This window comes from Salvia miltiorrhiza, chromosome 7, assembly GCF_028751815.1.
Source record: "Salvia miltiorrhiza cultivar Shanhuang (shh) chromosome 7, IMPLAD_Smil_shh, whole genome shotgun sequence".
Taxonomy (NCBI): Eukaryota; Viridiplantae; Streptophyta; class Magnoliopsida; order Lamiales; family Lamiaceae; genus Salvia; species Salvia miltiorrhiza.
The window spans coordinates 23754433-23767831 of NC_080393.1; positions in this window are offsets into that span (position 1 = coordinate 23754433).

The window sequence follows — 13399 nt, forward strand, 5'->3', positions numbered from 1 at the left end:
ATCCCCTTACAATTACGCACACAGTACATACACTCATATTCTCTAAATCCCTCGTGCATTCCTCTGGGCCCTCATGCAATGTCAACTTAACATGACTTTTTACCCCATTAACATGCACAAAATCTTGACATTCCAATTATTCATCAAAGCCCAGAGGCAGCAGCATCGCAAATATTTAAATTTTTCAAATGGATGTTCGATCACCCAATTAATAGAGTCTTATTTGGGATTGAGTGGCTGCTGTTAATGGTAGACTACCATTAACAATAACCAGCCAACCACTCCAACCAATCTAACATCTTTAATATTTAATTATTTTCTCTATATTCCACACATCAATATCCATTCCAACCCAGCCACACCTATTTTGAGAGATTTATCAATGACTACTCCAACCATATATCCAACCACAACAATACAATTCACACTCCCTCTGTCCACAAAGATTGTGTGTTTATTACTATTTTCTTTTGTCCACAAAGATTGTGTGTTTTCCTTTTTAGAAACCTCATTTATACTTTAAACCTCATTCACACTCAATATTTACAAGAAACCCACCATTTACTTTTACAATTTGGTGGGTCTAATACTACCTTTTAACACTAAAATCATATTTTTTAATATTTTTATTAAAACATGTGCCCTCCACTCCACCACACACCCTTTTGTGGACGGATGAAGTATTACATAAATTTTCTATCTTTCAGGGCTGTCAAGTTGAGAACACATGTTTTCCCATTAAATGTCATCAGTTATGGAGCTTCAAAGCTACGTCCTCTTATTGCGAAAGAATATTCGAATTCCCGATGCCACGGGAGACTTATCTCACCAATAACCCTTTCATTTCTACATCTTTGTTGTTGAAGCCAGCCTTTGCCAGTTCAACCCGCGAATGATTGACTTCCACATTCGTTGTCAGCCTCGTGATAGTCAGTGATGCGCAAAATATTCAAAATAACAATAATACTCCCTCCGTCCCATTTGTATTGGCCCCTTACTTTTTGGGCACGAAGATTAAGAAAGTCTTTATTTATTAGTTAAGTAGGTGGAGTGCTTTACTTTTGCCCACTTAAGAGCCGCCCTTATTTTTGCTATTTTAAGAAAGAGGCCAATACAATTGGGACAGCCCAAAATGGCAAGGGGGCAAATACAAATGGAACGGAGGGAGTAATACAAATAATGAAATAGATTTGAGTCTCGTCTCAAGTATGAAGATAATTATAATGCCACAGTTCAGCCATGACCCATATAGCGTTGAGCTTCGAATTTCTCCAACATCACGTTGGGCTTTGCACATACTCTCTCCGTCCTAAAAAGATATGCATAGTTTTCCTTTTACGTCTGTCCCATAAAAATATGCATAGTCCATTTATAGTAATAATTATCCCACTAAACATCACAATCAATGTGGGACCCTTTTTCCACTCACACTATACTTTACAGGATTTCTTAAAACTCATATCGTCTCATACAATGCATGTTTTTATGGGACGGAGGGAGTACAAAATACACCTGATAACACTCATATTTCCAAGGTTTTTAATGTTCTTATGATGTTAATTTTATAGAAAATTGAGTGTTTGGTAGTTGTTTTGTGCTTAAATTACTTTATCTTGTGATATATGTTACTTGCTCGTACTTTGGTGAATTTTATAGAAATATGAAGTTTGAATTTGGACTCTTGGTCTTAACGAAAGTTGTAGATCATCGCGATACGAGTTCGTAGACACAAACGGTTCGCAAATCCGAGTTCGGACGAGGAAGATATTGCCGGAACACGAAAGTCGCACACAGCAGTGAAAAGTGTCCGACGGGAATTTCCGAATTTTCGGGAATTTTCGAGAATTTGGGATTTTATCAGTATTTTCGAGTTCTATACTGTAATTATCCCATGTGCCTATATATAGGTCCTTTTCCTTAACTAATAGACACATCTTTTTACCTCTCTTTACCTCCGTTTCTCCTCTTTTCATATTTTTCAGTTTTAGACTTAGGATTTTAATGTTTTCATATATTTGATTTCTTTTCCTGCAAGATTCAAGATTCCAGCTGTTCATCCTGAATTTTTTTCGGGTTTTATCTATTTTATTTATTTCAATTGCTTTCTTTTATTTATGCTTTTATTTTATTTTATGATGTCTAGCTAGTTCTTTATCTGATTCTAGAGTTTGTAAATAGTTAATTGAATTCATGTAATTAATTTGTTAATACCTTTTTGCCTTCTAGTTTATGCTTCATAATTCCTGGTGCTTGATTTCTTGTGGATTATCTGGCCAATAATTTGCATTTGTAGCTACTCGGTTTGAGACCTAACGGAGATAACTATTTAGCGGATTCAGGAATGTATGATATTATTTTAACCTTGAGGCCTAGCGGAGATAGGTGGACCATAGGGAGATGCAGAACCGAGGCGAGAATATATTCTCTCTCCGTAAGGCAAAATTACTTCCGCTCTGTGCTCGCGGATCTACTGTAATTACCCCCAAGATACAACGGTTTAGGGATGATAGACGAGTCCTTAGAACTAGGAGATCGCTATCCAGTCAAACGGCTTGATACTCAGGACTGAGTATGTAAACTAAACTAATATGACAAGATTAATTATCTGAATTTGTTGGTGTTTTTAATCTCATTCTGGAGGGCCCTATTTATAGTGTTCCAGGGGTTTCCTTGAACGGACGTGATTTTTCAATCCGAAGAGGTGCACCCTTCTTGTTTGAAGAGATGTGTATCTTCTGTCCGAAGGGGTGTATTGTTTGGGCAAACATGTGGTCCCAACCATCGTGTCTCTTCGGTCCTTAACCGCTGCCATGCGCACTGTTTGGATAAACATGTCCGAACCATCATGTCACTTCGGTCTTAAACCGTCGCCACATTTTTGGCATTAATTACTCATTCAATTCTTTATAGATTTAAATAAGTAAATATACCAATTTAATCTACTCAACATGTAGATTCAAAAATATCATTTAATTCCATTAATTACCAAAGTAATTATGACATTAAATAAGATATTTATTCCAACAGATTTTCTTGAGTCCGAGCGGATATTAATTGATCTCTCATCATATCTGGATTAAACTGGTAATTAGGATTAATAGGTTGATTATGTGAATTTGATTAATGAATTTATATCCCTAGGATCAGTCGTTTTATTTATCTGTTTTATTTATATGATTTTATTTGTTTTGCCTTGAGTTTAGTTTTTTATTCTCCTTCATATTTTTGGTTGTCTGAATATTGCTATAGGAATTATTAGGATTACTTAGAGTAATTTCGTTTATCAGTCCATGTGGATACGATACTCGGTTACTGATTATTTGCTACAATTGCACCGTGTTAGTTGCGGTATTTGTTGCTAAGAAATTAGTGATCCACCATTGATACTTGGTCGGTCATTCTTAGCTACAGGGCGAGTTATGATAGATGTGCCGAATGGAAGCATTATTTTTCACGCAGCTGATGCACATGAGTCCTCTGTCTCTGTTCGTGTTGGGCGGTCTGTCACACCCTCTGCGTTTGATGTTCATTGAGACCATGAGGTATCGTCGAGCTCTATACGTTAAATTAAGCACTTGTTGGGAGGTAACCCAACAGTTTTCTTTGTTTTGTTTTCTTTCTTTTAGTTTCTTTTTGTTTATTTGTTTTCTTCGTTTTGGGGTTTTAGTGCAGTGTTGAGCTTGGAAGATGCGGGAACTCGCGCCTTGTTCATACCACCACCATGGATCATGTGTTTCTGTGAGTAGTGACACGCATATCATCATCCCTCCAAACTTATTTGTGAACTTATGTTCTGTAATAAGTTTGGGGAAGGGGGGTGAGAGTAGATATATGTATCACTTTTATCTTTTTGTTGGCTTTATTGTTTTATCCTGCTTGGTTGGTGGTGTGTGATTGTTCAGTTTTTGATATGATTATTGCTCCATTAGATTTCTGGTGAGACGCCAATGATGATTTCTGTGAAAAAAATTTGGAGTTTGATTTTCTTTGATGATTTGAGCATAATTGGAACTAATTTGCGTAACTCTAGAGTGATTTTAACCTTGACTTTTGGACGTTGAATAAACCTGTGAGATTTTGAGCTATAACTGTTTATCATACACAGTTTTTTCTTTGTTGTGAGCTTTGTCATGCATGTGGTGATCTTCTAAAACTTGCCATGGTTTCTGTGTTGAGGTTGTTGTTGTGCCCAGGATTAGGAGATGATTTTAGGCCATCTTTTGTTAGCCACAATTTTTCCCAAACACTGTCCTTGAAAAAAAATTATCATTTGTTATCAATTTTTAGCCTATTTAGCTTTTATTCTTTAGCCGGATGATAGGGGATGATGTAGTATATGGGTTCTCTGTGTGGTGAATGTTTATAGTGGGTCATGAAAAAGAAGGGATGATATTCTGTTACTATTTACTCTTATAAGCTCTAGAAAAGTTGTGGAAAGAAAAAAATAAATTGTTGAAGAAAAGAAAAGAAAATAAAAGAAAAAAATAAATAAATAAAAAGAGAAAAAAGTGTGAAGTCGAGTGTTTATTGAAAAATTTGTTAGAAAATCGACTTTGTTTGTTGAAAATAAGTGGAGAGCATAAAAGAGTGTTTAATTTTGTATTATGATGATTAAATCCCTTGAGTTGTGTTGATTATGGTGATATAGTTGGGTGGAAGATGAAATTTATTCCATGCTCGATTTGTGAAGTTATAAGGTGTTGGTGTTCTTAATTATTTTGAGTCACTTAGCCTATATTTCCCTACCTTAACCAATGTTCCTACATTATAACCCGAAGAAAAAGACATTTTTTATCTTAGTCCTGGCATACATTTAGCGATAGAGATTGTAGACAATTGGCAAGCCTATGATAAGTGATCTACATTGCATTGAATTCGATGAGAGTATACACGTTCCATTCCATCAAATTGAGAGTTGAGTGATACACATACCTTGTGAGATTCAATTGTTTGGAATGTCAAAGTTGTTTTTGCTATAGGTTGTGTTTATTGATGAATTTTGTGCTTGATTATTGAGGATTTGAGAATTCTATCATTCTTTATCTTTCGGAGGCATCGATGAGCTAGATTTCTTATCCATTCGTGTTATTGATTGTGTTATTCTCATTATTCGAGGACGAACAATGACTTAAGTTTGGGGGAGTTGATAACACTCATGTTTCCATGGTTTTTAATGTTCTTATGATGTTAATTTTATAGGAAATTGAGTGTTTGGTAGTTGTTTTGTGCTTAAATTACTTTATCTTGTGAAATATGTTACTTGCTCGTACTTTGGTGAATTTTACAGAAATATGGAGTTCGAATTTGGACTCTTGGTCTTAATAAAAGTTGTAGATCATCGCGATACGAATTCGTAGGCACAAACGGTTCGCAAATCCGAGTTCGGACGAGAAAGATATTGCCGAAACAAGAAAATCGCACGCAGTAGTGAAAAGTGTCCGACTGGAATTTCCGAATTTTTGGGAATTTTCGTGATTTTTGGATTTTATCAGTATTTTCGAGTTCTATACTGTAATTATCCCCTGTGCCTAGGGCTGTCTATTCGGGGCGGGGCGGGTACCCTACCCGAATTTTGCGGGTACCTGACCCCGATTTTTTTGCCATTGAACTACCCGAACCCGACCCGCTGTTTGTAGTCGGGTACCCTAATACCCGAGTCGGGTACCCGACGCGGGTATTAGGGTACCCGCATACCCGAAGACTTTGACCCTTTCTTTTAACTTTCAATATTCAACAAATATTATTCTACCATTTCCGTAAACATCATGAACCAACAAGGATGCCAAATAATGCAAGCTATGAGGAGGAAGAGATTGGCACCAATTTTCTTAATTTTAACAGAAGAAACAATGATTTTCGACAAGCCTATGGAAAATACTTTCAACAATCAATATGCCCCAACTGGAACCGGAATTCTAGCAGAAAGGGCATATTAAAGCTTACGGTGGACCGGCGAGACCGCGACCCACTGGGCGAGGCTGGCGCTGCGCGGCTGCGCCGACTGGACTAGGCGTCGGGGCTCGGCGACTGGTCAGCTGATCCGGTGGCACCGTGGCACCTGGCGTCGGGGTGTCCTGAGGACTTGGCGGCGGTGGGTTGGATTATCGGGTAGGGAAGGTTTCAATTTTCAATTTTTGGCAATGAGGGGGACCGAATAGGGGATTCCTGATGGGGTTGGAAAATGGGAATAATAAATCAATTTCCATATTATAATAAATTTAAATATATATAATATTAAATTGATAAATTATTAAAAATACGGGTATTCAGGTATACCCGCATACCCGACGGGTATACCCGATACCCGACATTTTCACAAATTACATACCCGGCCCCGTCCCGCAATCCCGATTTTGTCGGGTAACGGGTACCCAATACCCGCTCGGGTGCCGGGTCGGGTCGAGTATACCTGCTACCTGCTTCCCGAATTGACACCCCTACCTGTGCCTATATATAGGTCCTTTTCCTTACCTAATAGACATATCTTTTTACCTCTCTTCACCTCATTTTCTTCTTTTTTCATATTTTTCAGTTTTAGACTTAGAATTTTAATGCTTTCATAGATTAGATTTTGTTTCCTGCAAGATTCAAGATTCCAGCTGTTCATCCTAAATTCTTTTCGGGTTTTATCTATTTTATTTATTTCAATTGCTTTCTTTTAATTATACTTTTATTTTATTTTATGATGTCTAGCTAGTCTTTATCTGATTCTAGGGTTTGTAAATAGTTAATTGAATTCATGTAATTAATTTGTTAATACATTTTTTGCCTTCTAGTTTATGATTCATAATTCATGATGCTTGATTTCTTGTGGATTATCTGGCCAATAATTTGCATGTGTAGCTACTCGGTTTGAGACCTAACGGAGATAACTGTTTAGCAGATTCAGGAATGTATGATATGATTTTAACCTTGATACCTAGCGGAGATAGGTGAACCATAGGGAGCTATTGGGAGTTAGTAGATTTTCTTGAGACCTAACGGAGATAGAGAATTTACTAATCTACGATCGTTGCTGCTCTAGCAAGAGTAATTGATTAATTAATTGATCTCTCATCATAACTGGATTAAACTGGTAATTAGGATTAATTGGTTGATTATGTGAATTTGATTAATGAATTTATATCCCTAAGATCAGTCGTTTTATTTATCTGTTTTATTTATATGATTTTATTTATTTTGCCTTGAGTTTAGTTTTTTTATTCTCCTACATATTTTTGGTTGCCTAAATATTGCTATAGGAATTATTAGGATTACTTAGAGTAATTTCGTTTATCAGTCCCTGTGGATACGATACTCGGTTATTGATTATTTGCTACAATTGCACCGTGTTAGTTGCGATATTTGTTGCTAAGAAATTAGTGATCAACGTTAAACAAAAAATTTGGAGAGGTAACCTCACCACTACACTATATTAATCGACTCAACAATGTTATGAATTTCAATTATTATATACATATATAGGCCTCATTACCTTTATCCAACAAATCTCTACACTACTCACATCAGCATCAAGGTAACATCACAAAGAAATCACCAAAGCAAGACTAAGAAAACTCAACGACAAAACAAACAAAAACGACCAAAGCAAAAAGTGCACCCACAAAGACACATCCCCCAAACTTATTCACCACCAAGGAGAATAAGTTTGAAAAGGATTTGTGGGGCACGAAAACTAACAAACAAACAAAAAGGAACAAACTAACCAAAAATTAGGTTGCCTCCCAATAAGCGATGTTTTTAACGTCGTTAGCTCGACAGAACAGCAAATTCTTCAAGGTGGCTGGTACAAGCAGTGCTGCGACCAGCTGCTCCCTGCTCCACTCTTGCCAGCCGTGCTCCCTTCTTGCGAATTCTGATCACCTGGATCCTGCCAAGAAAAATGATTCTCATTAAAAGTATTTAGAACATCAGCTCTACCCTTACCTGGATCATTTGCTCTCTTGGGCACTTCATTCTTGTGGATGCAGCACGGTTCATATACATAGAACGTTTGGCTTTCATTGTGAACTCTCAGCGTGAGTTCTCCTTTCTCCACATCAATCAAAGCTCTTCCCGTTGCAAGGAACGGGCGCCCCAAAATCAGCAAAATTTTGTTGTCGTCCTCAATGTCTAGAACCACAAAATCGGTAGGGAGAATAAAATCCCCACCTTCACGAGCACGTTCTCCACAATTCCACGAGGATAACTGACCGACCTGTCTGCCATCTGCAGCCTCATAGATGTCGGCTTCAACTCCCCAATTGCCAGCTGCTTGAAAACAGATAACGGCATGAGATTGATGCTCGCCCCCAGGTCGCAGAGTGACCTTCCGAAATGCTGGCCTCCAATAATGCAGGAAAGTGTGAAGCTGCCCGGATCTTTGACCTTCGCCGGCAGCTTCCTCTGCAAGATTGTGCTGCATTCTTCATTGAGATTCACCGTCTCAAACTCTCCCAGTCTCCTCTTCCTCGAGATAATGTCTTTCAGGAATCTAGCATACTGCGGCATCTCCTGCAATGCTTCCACCAATGGAATATTGATATGCACTTTCCTGAAGATCTCTAAGAACTTGGAGAACTGCTCTTGCACCCTCTCTTTCTTATGGCGCTGAGGGAAAGGTATGGTCACCGTTGCTGGCGAAGTAGCTTTTTGCTTTTCATCCTTCTTTCTGCCAGAAACCTCAACAGTGACCTCCTCAGCTTTTTCCTCAATCAGCCGTGCACTCTCATCTTTTTCCGTCATAGCCCCTTCATGTGTAGTCCCGCTCGGCAAATCAACCATCTTAAAATGACGCTGGGGAAACGGCATTCACCCAGGAGGACGCAGATGAGGTGGAAGTCGTCGGCCTTCCTCATGGACTCTCTATGAGAGCTCTCATTTCTCCATCTCATGAGAACCATGGCTGCCTTCAGAGGTGACTTCACTCTTTAATCCAATGGCCATGTACTGCTCCTTTGAGTTCAGTTTGGCATTGTTTATGAAATTGCCCGACTGTTGGAGTTTGTTGACGGCGGTGGCTATTTGACCCAATTGGGTCTCAAACATCTTCATCTATGTTCCCAATGCAGCAGTGGTAGACTCAATCCTTTCCATCCTCTCATCTGCCTTGGAGATGAACTTCATCATCAGCTCCTCTATATTTGGCTTCTTCTCTTCATTAATGATTCCATTCGTAATAGAGAAGCCGGTGGAGGTTGGATTGCGTTGTTTGGGTTTCCATACGCCAAATTCGGATGTGGACGCCCTCCATGATGAAGCTGTTGTCCATTATTATAACCGCTCTGTTGCCCATGCTGAAAGTTCTCATAGTTTCTACCGCTGATGTAGTTGGCGTCTTCTACACCTGTCGGGATCTCTACAACTGGCTCAAGATTGCCAACAGTCATAGCATTGATTTTCGAGTTCATCTCGGCCAGCTGAGTCAAAATCAATGCCATGAGATCTGAGCTGGACGCAGCAGCAACTTTCTTCAACTGAACTCTCTTGGATGGCCATTGATAACTGGTAGTGGCCATGCTTTCAATGATCTCCATTGCCTCCGAGCTCCATTTCTTGAGCAGAGAACCTCCAGCTGCTGTATCCATAAACATTCCCTTACGCTCTCCGCATGCATTGTAAAACATGACCACCAGAATCCCCTCATCAAAGCCATGGGACGGGCACTTCCTCAACTTCTCCTGGTATCTTTCACATGTTTCAGCCAAAGTCTCTCCATCAAATTGTTGAAATTGAAGAATATCCATCTTCAACTTCAAAGTAAGCCCAGGAAGGTGGAACTTCCGTAGGAAAAGCTCTGCCAGGTCCCCCCATACTGGATTGGCACCCAGCTGTAGTGTTTGATACCACAGCTTCGCCTTATCCCTGAGTGAAAATGGGAAAAGGCGGAGTCGTATAATGTCATCAGGGACTCCGTTCATCTTGACAGTGCTGCACAACTCCAGGAATTGCGCCAGACGCGCATTTGGGTCCTCCACGGCTTTACCTCCGTACTGGTTTTGCTGCACCATGGTGATCAAACCAGTCTTAAGCTCGAAATTATTCGTGTTGACTCTTGGAGGCTCATGATACTGATACTGCGGAGTGAACGCCTCACTGATGGGAGGCTGTTTCTGAGCATCGCGGTTTTCCTGCGCCTCAATCAAACGCTGCAGTTGCTCCTTGAGAGCACAGACTTCTTCTGCGGTAGCCATAGAATCTAATTTATCTTGCTTTGCCTGGCTGTTGTTGCGGCGGAGTGTAGCTTCAATCTCGGGATCAAAATCTTCAAGAGGAAGATTCTGAGATCGTGTGTTCATGCACTACCTAGAAAACTCCAAACGCAAGAATCAGAATCGCAGGAAAGACAAAGAACAGAAATTTAAATAAACAGAAATAAAAATCCAGATTAGTCTCAAACAATCAACAGATAGTACTGATAAAAATCAGTCCCCGACAACGGCGCCAAAAACTTGTTCACTAATTTCTTTACACGCCGCAAGTGTACGGGTGCAATTGTGTACAGTAGCAAGCAAGCTCGTATTCCACAGTGACTAATTATTATCAATTCCTATCCTAAATTATTCTACTCTATCTGGACAAACGAAATAAAGAGTTTTTGTTGTAAAGAACAAAATAAATAAACAGCAGGAAAGAAACAAATCAAGCCGCGAAACAGAGAAACAAATAAGAAAAGATTTCCCAATGCAAAGGTTTCAACAGATTCTCCTAACTAACATGTTCAATTCAATTAATAAGACAATTTCTAAGGTAATCTCTAAGCTAGTTCATACCCACTCCCGTGACATACAAACCATTGATTACATGTAAGGCTATCGTCCCCGGATCGCACTTCTAACATGTAACTCCTAAAATCTCATAGGATTAACGCCCTCACAAATATCAAATTCCCTTTAGAATTAAATATATGAGTTCTATGTTCTTAGTTCAGGTAATAATTATCATCTCCCGATATCAAATTAAAATCTATGATTATGCTAAATTGGTGGCCAATCAATAAAGTAAATAATTATAACAAGAACATAAAAAGGAATAACGATCTCAATTAATTGAATCAAACAGTCAGAAATTCAAATCATGTTTACTCCCTAAACCCTAGGAAAAATGGACTCTAGCCACACATAGACATATGAACTAGAATATAATTCTCAATAAAACAAATAAACATCCAACAAGAAAAACCGTAGTAAAATCGAGAATCTTCAGTCTTGCTCTTGCTCTGTTCTCCGTCTCTCTCAGCTCTCAGGAAAAGTAAAATATGATATAAAGTGATAAAAAGGTTCGGAGAATAAGTTCTTGGGGAATATTTATATGCTCTAGGTTAAGTAGGACTCAAAAATACCCCAAAATCGCGTACATAGCTAAAAAAACCGAAAACTGGGCGGAAACTCGGCGTCTCGCGCGGCCGCATGGCCAGCCCGCGCGAGCTCGCGCGGCCTCCTCGCGCAGCCTCATGGCTATGCCGTGCGGTCCTCCAGCGAGTCCTGCTCTGTCGCGCGGCCGTGGCATGCGGCCGCATGCCCGGACCGCGCGACCTCCAGCACGTGCGCTTCGACTCGCGAACTTCCCGACGCTCGTTCTTTCTCATCCTATGCCCGATTTGAGCCTCGTTCGTGCCTATGGACTCGTCTTTTCACGTACTTCTCTCTATTATCATCCAACGCGAGTCAAAAACCTATAAAAATAGCACAAACACGGACGAGTAGTCTATTCCATAAAACTAAGCAAATCGAAACAAAGACATTCAATAACTCAAAAAGCGACGCCCAAAACACTAAAGAATAACGCGATAAAGGAGTGAAAAAAACATGTAAATCAACCTTCCATGAGTGAAACATTTGGTGTATTTTAGCAGTTGGAGATAAGTCCAAAACATAAGCAGTTGATCTAACATATCTGATGAACTGAAAAGGTCTTGCGTATCGGGGGTTAAGCTTTCAGTTTTCGCGTAAACAATGTGAATGTTGCTTATAGGGCTTTAGCTTAAGGTAAACCGATTCAGCAACTTAAAATTCTTTGTAGCTTTTTTTTGGCCAGCTGCAATGTTCATCCTATCTTAGGTTTTCTATATTAGCCTTTTTTTAATTGAATATGGCATGTGAAAGAGAATCAAAGATTCAGTCATTGTCTAAAGTGTGTGATTTATGATATAAGAGTCAACATCAAGTTATCTTTTTTAATAAACAAGTACTTAAAAAAGAAAATGGGTATAAGATGCGACAAATTAAAATGTAAGAAGTAGATATTTGGTAAACACCGTAAGTGAGAATATATAAAACTACCCAAGTAACTCATTCTCAATTATGAAAATAGCCACTTTTTGTAGTTGATTCAGTCCATGACCATTCCTATTTTTAAATAATATAAAGTACACCTGCCACCCCCCTCCAATTTGTGTCATACGGCAGGATGACTGAAATTCATGACCGAATTTATTGAAATATGTGTTGGGTAGGTGAAATTGTTATATTATGTCTTAACTTTCTTTTTGTTAAAATTTGAATTACACTTTATGCAAACTTTTCTTTGTTTGCGGAAACCTCCCCAATTTTTGTTCTTTCTTTCTTTTTCCTTCAAACCTTCCCATTTACACAAATTCGACCGAAAATTCGGCGCCGCGCCGGAGAAGATAGACGCACGGAGAGAGGTGGGATTGGTTATCTTTTTCTTTTTTTTTTTGTATTATTTTCGGCATTCCAATTCTCTCAATTTGAGGCCCCACTTTTCCTTTATAATTGTCCTTCAATTTTTGTTGTGTATTCGTTTAATTTATGGGTATGTTTATTGTTTGCGCTAATTTTTGCTGTTTAATTTTATGTTATTTTGGGTGCTATGAAGTGGTAATATGATTTAAATTGAATTAAAGAACAATTTAAGCATGCTTTTCTTTTAAAATTGTTTGCACATAGATTTTGTTGCGCAAAGTATTGTATTCCCTTTTTTTGGCGCAAAGAATTGCATGGTTTATTGGTTTCTCCATTTAGCTTTTGCGTTGTTTTCTTGGTTTTTTGGCTGTTTATTTGGAAATTTTTGTATTTTTTTCGGGGTTTTTGGCTATTTATTTGGGAACTATGTGCAGGAAAAGTGAACTATGCGCAACGAGTATTGCGCAGAGAGCTATGCGCGAATAGAATTGTGCATAGAGATGTATGCGCAATTTATAGTGCAGATAGATCTATTTGCGTAAAATGTAATTTGTGTTTTTGTTGTGAATTATATTCTTTTTATTTTTTTGATTTATTTGAGCTAATTCTTGATTGATTTGCGCATACAATAGTATGCGCAAAGACATCTCTACGCCACTATTTGCTCAAAGATATTGAATTGCATGAGCATACATATATATGTGAAATTCTTAGTACATGGATCAATGTTATTGAAGTGGTTTGAATGTGCATTGTTAAGCATGCTTGCGCATTGT